The sequence below is a fragment of the Thalia democratica genome, chromosome 4, assembly GCF_965202585.1.
Source record: "Thalia democratica chromosome 4, ktThaDemo2.hap1.1, whole genome shotgun sequence".
In the NCBI taxonomy this organism is placed as follows: Eukaryota; Metazoa; Chordata; class Thaliacea; order Salpida; family Salpidae; genus Thalia; species Thalia democratica.
In genome coordinates this window covers 55,390,507-55,403,752 of record NC_139168.1, presented here as the reverse complement: position 1 = coordinate 55,403,752, position 13,246 = coordinate 55,390,507, and positions in this window count along the sequence as shown.

The window sequence follows — 13,246 nt, the reverse complement described above, 5'->3', positions numbered from 1 at the left end:
AACGGATCGGGTTACGAAGAGATGTTGGACTACTACGAGGACGAAGATTCGGAGGGTGAGGTAGTGGAGATAGAGGAAGGGATAATTAATCAAAGACAGATTGACAGAAATTCTGTGGCTCTTGTTCAAAAACAAGAACAAGACCTAATTGAAACAGCTTGATAGAAGAAAAAGGAGGTCAAGTTTAACAACCTGAATAACGTGGTTGAAGTTATAGAAGTTGGTAAGAGCAGTAAACTTTACCGAAACATTTGAGGTTACCAGCTTTCAATGCGGCACATCAAATTTTACACCTTGGAGTTAAAAAAAAACCATTGATACGGTTGCCAAAGACTTCTGGTGGCCGACTTTGAAAACGGATGTAACAATTTAGACCAAGAGCTATATTGATTGCAAGGCCATCAAAGTTATCTGTCAAAACAGGCCAAAAATTGGGTTCTCCCGAGAGAAGACCTAAAGGTTAAATTTTGTCCACGTTTACCTCAAAGGCCCTATGAACGTAGTTTCTAACAACTGCCGTTATATACTGAAGATAAAAGACCGAGGAACGGGGTTTCTTGTGGCAACTCCCATACCAGACAATAAAGCATCACGGTGTGGGATGCCTTTGTACAGAATTGGTGCAGTTATTTTGGAACACCACGGGTAGTCGTCGCCGACAACGGAAAATAATTTTCAAATCACTTGCTGACCCACACCATCACTTAACTAGGGGGATCACCGTTTTGTACCTCCTTATAACCCTCAGTCAAATGGGTTTATCGAGCGTCAACACAAAACAATAAACCAGGCGCTGCGCGCTGTAAAGATAAAAACTAATTGGGTGCGGCGACTACCGCTTATCATTGCAAGCATTAACTATACTACAATTGAAGGTTCTCCATATACTCCTTCCCAGTATACGCTAGGAATGTGTGTGAAGTTATCGGGTCAAATTTTCCATGAAAGCAGAGGGAACACTAATTTTGGTTGAGACCCTTTGGACCTAAAGTTATTACTGAATGTCATGTCTGACATTTGTCGCAAACACCAACGACCAACTTATTTCTTGCTTAGTTTTTCGACCGTATAAAAACTGCTCAAAAGACAAATTAAATGAAGATGTTGTATATGTAAGTAGTATAATTAGATCATTAATTACCATTAAGATCATTAATCATTAACCAATTATGAAACTCAATTTTCTTACAAAACAAGGCCCGAGGAAGTGCCCAAAATACTTAAGGCTTCCATATTCAGGTTATAAAGCTAAGTTCCTGGAAAAAAAAAGTAAAACTAACAACCAATAGTACATTTGAAGCAGTTAATCTTCGAAATAGTCACTTCATTAGAAAATCTTTAAATTAAATATTAATAGTGATAATAAATTTCTAATTTTAACTAAAGGACGTAATATTTTTTAAAGTATCACTTAAGTGTATTAAAATCCCTTTTTATAAAAACCTACAATTAAAATTTTTCTAAACAAAACTTTGTTTACAACACTAATTTGTAAAAACCGTTATAGTTTAAGATAAATCGTTTGTAAATAGATGACTGCAGGTTTTCGATTGAAACTGACTGATGAGTCCTAATAATGACGATACCGGTCTCAGTTTACCGAAGGCTTGTGGTCTGATGATCAAATTGTTATGATCAAATCTTATGTTTAACTTAAGCATGTCTCACGGCATTCGTATGTCCTTATTATGTATGTTCGTATTGTATTAGGCTCTGTAGATCTTTGCCGATATTTTCGCTGATTGTATGATTATTAAACGCTCTTTTAGTAGTTTAACTTAACTGTTTGTGAAGTTTGGTAGTAAAGGGATCCTAATGACAAAGTTGAAAGCTGTAAAAGTTTAATGTTGAGAAAAAGAAACTTGTTAGTCGAGACATTAAAAATTAAACCATAAAACTTTAATTTTTTTTTTTCGAAAGAGTATACAATTTTTAGATTTTTATAATCATCGGACTCTTTTTTAGGTTTTAGTTAAGACGTATTTTGGAATTGTTTTGTTACATTAAATATTTTAAATATTAAAAAAAATTCTAAACACTTTTATAGTCTGTTTAGTACTTTATACTCATTTTAGAACTTTTTATAGGATATTTAGTTTGTACTATAATATACTAGATGTTTTATTTAAATAATGAGTCCCTTTGTGTAATACTTTATACTGGTAGCTGTCAAATTTGTACGAGCGTACAAAAATGCACGAGAGAACAAAATTGCACGAGGGCACAAAATTGCACGAAGAATCTTTTGAACGAAGACACTTTTTCACCTGAAGACAATTTTGCGCAGAGACATTTTTGCATGGGTTAAATTTAATATCTATTGTTTTTTTTATTTTTTTTTACTATCACTGTTACCCCTAACCCTTACCCTCGGTCAGTAAATTTTTTTTTATAAATTTATCTTTAAATTTTTTTTTCTGTTTTTTTATATAAATATATTTTTTTTACTCTCATGCAAAATTGTAACTCGTGAAAATTTGTCTTCGTGAAATTTTGACTTGTTTCCACTTTATGCATATAAAAGTAAAATATGAAAAGTAAATGACTTATACGAGTTATGGATTAGTTATTATTTTTTGGTTTAAATCGTTTTAACTGTTATCAAAACTTAACTTAGTTTAGTAAAATATTAAACATGTGTTTTAAATGGGTAGGTGTCAAATTAGCACGAGCGTACAAATTTGCTTTTGGGCACAAAATTGCACGAAGATACTTTTGCATGAGTTAAATTTATTTTTTTTAAATTATTTTTAATAATTTTCATTTTTTATTTTATTTTTTTGTTATTTTAATTAATTTCATTATTATTTTACTTTCACTATTACCACTAACCCTAACTCTCGGTCGGTAACTTACATTTTTCATTTTATTTTTTTATGAATTATTTTTTATTTTTATATTAGTTATTTTTTGTTTTTTTGTTTTATTTTTACTATCACTGTTAACCCTAACCATTACCCTCGGTCGGTAACTTTTTTTATTTTTTTTATAGTTAATTTAACTTTTTGTTTTTTTATTTCTGTATTTTTTTATAACTTATTTTTTATGCTTTGTTTTACTCTCGTACAAAAATGACCCTCCGTGCCAAATTGTCTTCGTGCAATTTTGTCCCCTCGTGCAAATGTGTCTTCGTGCAAAAGTATCTTCGTACAAAATTGACCATTCGTGCAAATTATTTTTTGCGCAATTTTGAGCCCTCGTGCAATTTAGTCCTCTCGTGCAATTTTGTCTTCAAGCAATTTTGACCCGTTCCCGTTTTAGATATATCAATAAAATAGTAATTTAGTTTGAGTATTATACATACTGATTGTTTTACAAGGCTTAAATAGTTTACTTAAAGACATCGACTTCAATAGTTATGTAAAAGTATAAAACGTAAACTAACACCGACTTCAACTGTTTTATAAGTTTTACCGTTATGATGAAATTTTCTTTCATGTTTAAAGTTCATCTTAGTGGTAAAAGAGAGTATCTAAATATATTTTAACAACTTTTTTACTTCTTAATCGTCTTTTGAGTAAATGAAAATATGTAGCGTTTACAACTTTTATACTCAACTAATAGCAAGAAAAATTTATTTAAGATGTTAATATCTTTAAACTAGTCAAACAGTAGTATTACGTAAAAGTTTGTAACTTAAATGTAAAATAATAATTACTTGCGAATTTTAATAAGTTATATAAAAAAATTTAAAACAATTGGCCTTTGAATTACCTTAATATTTAAGTATAGGGAATTTCCGAAATCATACTTTTTTTTTATCAATTACTCTCTTAGATAAAAAATGCCAATGTTTTATACTTTTATTTGCATTAAACAAATTTTGAATTTTCTTTTGCAAACATAAAAAATTACAAGGTGTGTAAAACTATACTTATTATTTTTTTACAGATATCAACTGTTAGCTAAAGCGAAATTAAGGCATTTAACCTCTCTATGCAATTATTATTTGTTACCTAAAATTTTATTTTTAACTTTTGTTTTACTATGTGTATTAATAGTTTTTTGGTGATGAAATGCTTTTGAATAAGGTTTTTATTCATATTTCTATTTTTTTAAACAGAGTAGCTTCTTTTTGTTTTTATATGCTTAAAATATTCTAGTTGTCACAGTTCTTAGATGAAATGTTTGTTACAAGCTGGCATGGCTATGTTTATACAACATTGTTCTTTGTCTCAAACTATCGATATAGTTTTGGAGAAAAATGCACTTGCAATGCAGACGAGTTTGTATGTGAAAATAGTAAAATAACTACAATACCTAAAGAAATACCTTGTTTAAATGGTACGTTTAATAATGAATTTTCCTATGAAAACACGGTTAGTTATAGTTTGATTATTTTTAGTAGTTGTAAAAACTAAAACCTTTGAATTTAATATTTCTATGCAGTTTTGTACATTAACAATTTATAAAGCTAAAAACACCGTATTGTAATAAAGTCATTTTTTACCTCAATGACCAATAGATATTTCTTTACACCAGGTCCTTTGACCGTATTTTAGAGTATCTATTCTTTTATCGTGTTCAATAAACTAAAAAATAATATTTATAAAAAAACTTATTTCTTATTAATATATTTTTTCACTACAAAATTAAGTCAATTGTTTGAAGTTTAATAGTTTTTTACAACTCATGTTTTTACAAATTGATAGAAAACTAAATTCAGTTTCACAACAGTTCTTCTAAACTATATTTTTAGGTTCCTGTAACGTATTTAAAAATGGCGTACTTTGAATCAATTTGTTTGAAAAAAAATCATATAAAACTAAGAAGCATGAGTATTTTTAAAGAGGAATTTCACTCAACAATACTGGATTTGTCTAATAATAAAATATCTTATTTATCTTTAAAAACATTCAAAGGGTTAACTAAACTAAATATTTTAAGCCTTGCAAACAATGATATTAGTGGTATGTTATATGATTTGAACTTTAAACATAATTAAAAAAAACACTCGTTTTTAAAAACTGTTTTATAATTAATAAAATCTAAGAATTAGAAAAAGTAAAAAGTAAAAAGTATCATTTCTTTTAAAATGACTTTAAATTTTTATTTTATTATTAAATGCTACTTTTATAAAAAAAAATAATTATTATCGTTGAAATATCTAAGAGCTAGATTTAATTGTAATAACAAAGCACTACTTAATACCCTTAAATAACTAGTATTTTAACTTAAAAAATTCTTTAAAAAAAACTTTCAATAACTAAATTTTAAATGTATATTTATGCACTTAAAAAAATATGTTTAAAAAAATTTCAAGTACTTAACTATACATGTTTAAAATTTATAAAGACCATTTGTCTGTAGAAATCTATGTTTATTTAATCAACAACAGAAGGTAACATTTAGGAACAAAAAACTATGATTAAAAATATACTTATTAGCTATACATGAAAACGCATTTTGGAACTTGAAACAGTTAGTAAATCTAGACTTAAAAGGAAATAAACTTTCAACATTACCCCAAAAAGTGTTTTATCCTTTAAAAACATTATCTAAACTTAAGCTTGAAGGAAATCAGTTGGAGAACTTATCAATGTTTTTATTCAAAGAGCTAAAACAATTAAAAGAATTAGTCATTTCAAACAACAAGTATGTTTGAAAAGTATGAACATTTCATAAATATAAAATGTCTTTATTTTTACCTAAACTACTTATTAGTTAATTAGTTTAAGAAATGAAGTACTTTAAAATACCTATCGTAAAATATATTGTATCAAATTTAAAAAACGAGAAGTTTTATTAAGATAGCTTAATTTGCAGTTAAACAAACAGTTTTTATGAACTAACCTTATTAGTGATATAGTAATAAATTTTTTGTATTGCTCAATTTTTATAAAAAATTACTTCACATTAACTTCTAATACAACTTTTTTTAATACTATGTTAAGAATATTATGATAAGGGTTTAATTAGAAGTAACAAAAATAGTAAACAACTAGAAAAAAATTTCTTTAATCTAATCAAATATTTCCTTACATTAGAAATAAGTAATTAAAATTAAGGTCAAAATAAATAATTTTTAATGATTTGTTGTTTTCAAAGTTTTCGGTGCACGAAAAATTCCTTTGTACATCAGGTCCTTTGACCAAAATTTTTGAGCGATTTTTTTATCGTCCAACAAACAGTGTATTTATTTTTAAAACGATTAAAATATGTAGAACATTACTCTAGATATCAAAAATTTATTTTTGAATTGTTTGTTTATTTTTACTAAGTCTTCTTAAATACCATTATCCTCAAAAAACATAAAAAAAGTTGTAAAAAAAAAGACGAAATTGTCGTTTTGAAATCGGTCAAAGAATGTGTTCTTAATAATTGTAGAGAATAAAATTATAAAAAATCCTAGAATACAATCTATTAACTACAAACAATTCGCTGGATTATCTACACTTGAAAATTTGAATCTATCAAATAACAGATTAAAGTCTATTGATCAAAACGTAACGGATCAGATAACAGAATGCTATATGGTAAGTTGTTTTCAGAACTAAACGATTTATTGAAAAATACAAGAAATTACTTATTTACTTTTTTATATAAGAAAAAAAGAACGGTAAAAGTAGACATTTTAAGCAAAATAAATTTAAGTCTAAGAAAATAAAAAAATAAACTAATGAGCAATATGAAAGTTGAGGTAAGTTTTACATCAATCTTTTAAGAGCAGCAGTTATACAAAAATAAAATGGCATTTTACAGAATCTATATTTTATCAATTTTCTACAGAATGAATTAGAACAACTACCTGACGATAAAAAAACTTCTCTAGTGTTCGGAAAATTGAAAAACTTGAAATATATTGATTTAAACAGCAATCTAATTGAAATAGTGAACGCAGAATCTTTTTACGATCTTAAAAAAATACGCCGATTAAATCTCTCTTATAATATGATTAAGTGAGCATGATTTAAATGAAACGTATAATGAGTAAGTATATAAAATATCTGTAGGTGTCAAAAATGCACGAACGATCACTTTTCTTCGATGAGTCACTTTCGCACGAAAGGTCACTTTTATACGATAACTTTTTTGCATGGGTTGAAATTTATTAATCTATTATTATTTTTTTTTCTATCACTATTATCCCTAACGCTTGATCCTTGTTTTATTTTTCATAACAATTTTACTTTTTGTTTTTTATCTATTTGTTGTTGTTTTATTTTGTTTACTATCACTTTTACCCGTAACCCTTACCCTAGGTTGGTATTTAAGTTATTTATTTTTATTATTTTTTTGCTTTTCCTTTTATTATATTTATTTTAGTATTACTATTACTTTTACTCCCAGCCTTTATTCGTTAACTATTTATTAATTTTACATTTCTTAATTTTATTATTATTTTTATTTTCGTGCAATAATTTCTTCGTGCAAAAGTGACCCTTTGTGCAAAAGTGCAAAAGTTCCCATAAAACATATATTCAGCATTTTTAATACTTAAAAATAAAACTCTATTTATAACTTTCAACGTTTGTTAACTTTAATCTTAAAGTTTTTGCTAAATGTTATAGTTTATTGAACGACAAAAACATACGTTCAAATTTTTTGGTCTTGGGACCTGGTGCACGAAAAAACCTTTCGGTTATCGAGTTGCACATCACGGATACCTTTTAACGTCTTGTCCAGGACAATAAACTAAACCTACTAAGAATTTATAAATACAACCAGTTTGTTATTAATTTTATAAAGCTTGAATAAAAATTACATTAATATTTAAATATTTAGTAAAGAAACTTTAAATAATATGAACGCTTATTTACTATTATACTTGCGACCGGTTTTTGTGAGAAAAAATCTGACCATGTCAAACAATTAAAAAAATAATAAGATACATTTAAACAACATTGTTTAGTTAGATGACAGTTTTATCTTATTCATACATGAAAACATAAACAAAAACTTACATGTTGCACAGAAAAACTTTATTTTTTTTGTAGGTGTAAAAACTGTAAAATGAGTAAGTTTACAAAATTAATTTGTACAAAAACCTTGGCATGTACGTACGAGGAAGTATGTAAACACCAAAAAAAGGTATTTTCTATGATTTTTTTTATAACTTTACATATTTTTTAAACTAATTTACTTTGTTTTAAACATTACATAAACTAGTTGATATGGAAATAAGTTCAACTTAAGCATTAATTTAAGATAAAAAGAAGTAATTTCAGAATCAGAATCCTAGTTCTTTCGATATGCAAAAGACAAACAAAACATCACAAAAACCAAGTCTTTCAAAAATTTTAACAGTACCAAATATTGAACGAACCACTCATACAGGAAGTATTTTAAAGATATCACTTAATCAAAGTTCAAAAAATACAACAATTAATAAAAAAAGAGAAGTAAGAAAAGACGATAAAAAAAAAATTGAAAATACAAAAGTACTGTAAGTTTGGTTGAAAATAAAAACTTTAAGAAATTTAGAAATTTATAATTATTGTTTTACAGTATTAAAGTTAAAATGTTTGTTCAGAAACCAAACTATCAAAACTAGTTAAAAAAGATAGAGTATATAATTTATTTTGTTTTCAAAAATACTAACAAGCTTTTAAGTACAGCCCTAAACAATCTTTTTCGATTAATGCTGAGACGGAAATCAAAACAGCGAGTACTGCAAAAGACAAACTTATTCTATGGTTACTAGTTTGTTTATTTATTGTTGGAGTTTGTATCATTACTATTTTGATCCTGACCGTTTCTTATTGCACTAAAGGGAGCTCGTAAGTAAATTAAATAAAACTTTTTTTAATTAATCAAGCTTCAACACTTTTCAAAATTAAAAAATTAAAAGTAATTAATTTTTTATGATAAAACAGCTAATACAAATCAAGTTAAAATTTAAAAGAATTTTTAAAATTCAATATAAGTAGAATAAAATACAAGCTTTTATTTCTTTATTACATTAAATAAAACCTTATTCAAAAAATAGAAAAATCCTAATTTATTTAATACCTATAAATTAGTATAAAATAGGGAAAAAGCAACAGCTATTTATACTTAAAATAATGAAACAAACTTATTTATTATTATAAATAAGAAACTTTCAAAAGTACTTCCTTTTTAATTCTACAACCTTTAGGTTTAAATTTAATCAGTTTTCATATTTAAGAATTAGAACTAAACTATAATAATTCAGTCAGAATGCACTATGTAGAAATGATATGCTAACTTTATTTCTATTGTTCTTTATAATAGCAGGGAACCTATTTGCTATGTGAGTTACAATTCCCAATTGGCGAGTCGTCCACTTCCTAAAGAGCCTGACAGGAAGGCAAAGGAGTCTGCATCTACTGGTAAAAATATTAGTTCTGATGACAATATCACTATAGTTTACGAAGATCTAGAGCAGTGCTCTGACTGGCGAAAAAGGCAAGGAACTAAAATCAATACTGTAAATTTTCAGCAAACTGATTTTAATGAACTTTCAAGCTTCTCAAAACTTTCACCTCCTGCGTTACCAATCAGGACTTAGTTAAAAAATTAACCAAAGTACATCATTGCAATTAATTATACTAATTAATACAAAGTATGTGACTTACAAGATTAGGTATAATTTTATTACTAGTGCCTACAAACCACCTGTTTAAATTTTTCAAGTTACTAGCTGACGTTTTTTATCTTACAAATGTTGTTATAAGATTAAATTTTTAAAATTTAAAGTTAATATCAATTTACATGCCGGTAATTTAAGTTCAGTTTGTGTAAAGTTTGAATATTTTTTTAAACATTTTGTATATAATTTACACCAAACAAAAACTAATTCATTTCAAAAACAGAGCAATGAATGCATTTCGGAATGTTTTATTTTTATAAACGTGAAAATCTTGTATAAAACTAATTTTTTTTTAATGTTTTTTAACTTTTTTTAGGTGTTTTTTTGTCGTTTATAATAAAAGTCATAGAGGTGACACAAGATAGTTTATTCTAATTCAATTTTAGTAGAAAAAAAGTATACAGATTATTTTTAGTTATTAAGGGTTATATTTTTATCTACTCTTTCTGTGTTTTAACTTTAAATCAACTGCTGTGGCACAATTTGGAATTTTTCTAGATTTTTTTTTTAATGTTTAGTAGAAGCCCTGTTTAAAGGTTTATGATGGTTTCCTAACTTATATAAACTTTACTAAAAGTAGTGCAATACTAACTTTTATATTATCTGGTATAAAAGGTTTTTTAATTATTTTTGAATTGTTTCTGACAAAAGCAAATACTTAAAAGTTAAAACTATTAATTGTTAGGGAGGTTTTTCTAAACATAACTTTTACAGTTAGAATTTTAGTTTATATGATGTTTATATAAACTAAAAAAGTTGTTCAAACTTTTTTTACAAAGACTTAAAAACTTTGTTTTAAGCTTATTTAGAACTAATTTTTAAATTAAACAGTAACATTATATCTTTCATTAGAAAAATTATTAAAAAACCAAAGCTAAAATAGTAACTTGATTAAAAAATATTTTTATGGGGAAATAAAGACACCGTTGAGAAATCGAAGTTTTACTTGTTGCGAATGTGTTGATATTTAAGTCCAGTTTAAAATTAAATGCAAAAAGCTAATTTTTTGAATATATAAAAGACCATTTTATTATAAAAAATCGACTGACACCAAATAGTCCTAGAATTTTTTTTAATAAAATAAATAAAAGGAATAAACTACTTCAAAACTTTAAAAACAACTGCTTTTGTAGGTAAATACTTTATTTACTTACGACGTTTTGTTGCTCATGAAATATGAAAAGCTTGTGTCTGTAAAAGATTAAGATATTTTAAAGAGTAGGAAAAATTACGTTATAAATATATTTATTATAAACATATATTTTTAAGTAAAAAGCAAATACTAAGGTTTTTTCTAACAGTTTAAAATAGGTAAAAACACTTAGTAAGGTTTTATTAAAAAACAACAGTTGGTTTTGTTATAAGATCTTGTGTAAGGTATATTATGATAAAGTGTAAAAGTTAAAAACTATCTATTAAGCTACAAAAGGTGTAAAATATTGTTAATAAGAAGCTTGTAAAAACATTTTAGCACTAAACAAATCTAAATTCTATAAGTATGGAAAGTGTTTAAGCAAAGTTTTAATTGTATAAAATTTGTTCGTATTTTTATCTTAGTTTTACCAAAAAACATTTAAAAAAGTATTTGTGACTTTTTGTAAAATTGTTTAATTATATTTCTAAATGACACCAGTTTTTGTAGTTTTTTTGTTTAAGTTTTTAGGTAAGGTATTTTTATGAGTATTTATTGTAATTTTTTTTTGTGTGACGTAATTTTTGAAATTTATTTGTACAAATTGTTTTAATTTAAAAAGTTATGATTTATTTTTATAACAAATTCTGTCTAAAATATAAAATAAATAACTGAGTTTGCATTTGAAAGTCTTGAAAGAATTAAATAAATATGAATAGTTAACGATACAATATTTGAAATTGACAGTTTCAAGCTTAACTTATATAAACATATTAGTTACTATAGATTTGTTTTTTAAGGAGCATTTTCAATAAAAAGATAGTTTAATAAATTGTTTATGATAACATTAAAAACTGTACTCAAAAACATGCTACAATTGATGTAAGGAAAAAAAAAAACCATTGTAGGGTTGCCACACACTTAGGGAACTCAAGATATTTTCAATTACTAGAAAATCTTAGGATAACTCATGCTTTTTTGACTTTTTTAAAAACTCAGTATGACTCAGGACAGTTATGATTGTTTTAATCTTAGTATAGTTATAGAAATTTTTAAAACATGTGGACTTATTTTTTTCCAGATCTAGAATGAGACTTAGTTGATCCAGTTTCAATATTTTTATTTTATATATTCAATTTTCTTCAAGAACATAATTTTTATTGATTTTTAAACGCTTATTTTAAAAATTAGCCTTGCAGCTAGTTCGTTACTATTCTTAAATATAACATTGTAGTTTTTGTTTTATGTTTAAAATTTTTATTAATTCATATTGATTTGATTTATGCAAGTGAGTACTATATAGTTGTAAGATTAAAGTTAGTCCATTAAAATGTCTAAAAGAAATTGAAACTATTTTCTATTATATTAATATAACATGGTTAATAAAATTATCTACAAACTTTATTTTTTAATTTCAGTTCATTTAAAATTTTAATGTTAAATCTTAGAAAGCAGTATTTCTCATAAGCTTAATGAATATCTAATGCATAAGTATATCCAAACAAGCTACTTTTTAATTATTAAGAAGAAAAATGAACATTAGGGATAATTAGTTTGCGACAATGGCAAAACTTTTTTGGAAAAAAGTGTTTGGGAAAAAAACTGACCCAAAGAATGGCAATTCTGATATAGTTAATGCAATTCAATTGTATTAACAATAGGAAGCTGTAACTATAGTTTATTTTAGCAATTTTTAAAATAAAATAGATAACAATTTATAAAGCTTTATTAAAATTTATAATTAAAAACACTAATTCATCAAAAAATATTTTTTGCATCACCTTAAAATTTTGTCGGAAAAAATTAAGTACCCCTAACGTTTTATAAATTTTCTTGAATAAAATCTCTTAAAAAACTCTAAACTAGACAACGACCATTTTGCTTACTAAACTGCCGGAAACTCTTAGCTGCCTGCCCCTAATGAAATCAAAAAGCAAAATTTCTTTAAGAAATACTGCAAAATCAATATCTTGCGGTAAATAACTACTTCTTTAGGGAACGTGTCAAATATGCACGAAGACATTTTTTGCACGTAGGGTCTAGTACGCACGAAGGGACACTTTTGCACTAAAGGACATTTTTGCACAAAAACATTTTTGCGCAAAATATTTTTGCACGAAGACACTTTTGCATGAAGTATCATTTTTGCACGAGAGTAAAAAATAAAATAAAAATGAAAGAAATAAAAAGATAAGTTAGAAAAAAGAAAAAAAAAGTTATCGACCGAGGCTAAGGGTTAGGGGTAATAGTGAAAGTGAAAGTAAAAAAAAAAAAATAAACGAAAAAAATAAAAAATAAAACTAGAAAACAACACAAATAAATAAACTAATAAAAAAACAAAAAAACAAATGTTGATCGAGAGTAAGGGTTAAAGGTAATAGAAAAAATACCTAATAAAATTTATTAAAAAAAAATGTTAATAAGAAATAAATTATAAAAAAACAAAAAAGATTACCGACCGAGAGTAAGGGCAATAGTAATTAAAATAAAAAGAATTAATTAAAATTAATAAGAATTTTTTTTTTAATCTGTGTAAAAGTGTCTTGGTGCAAAAGTTTTCC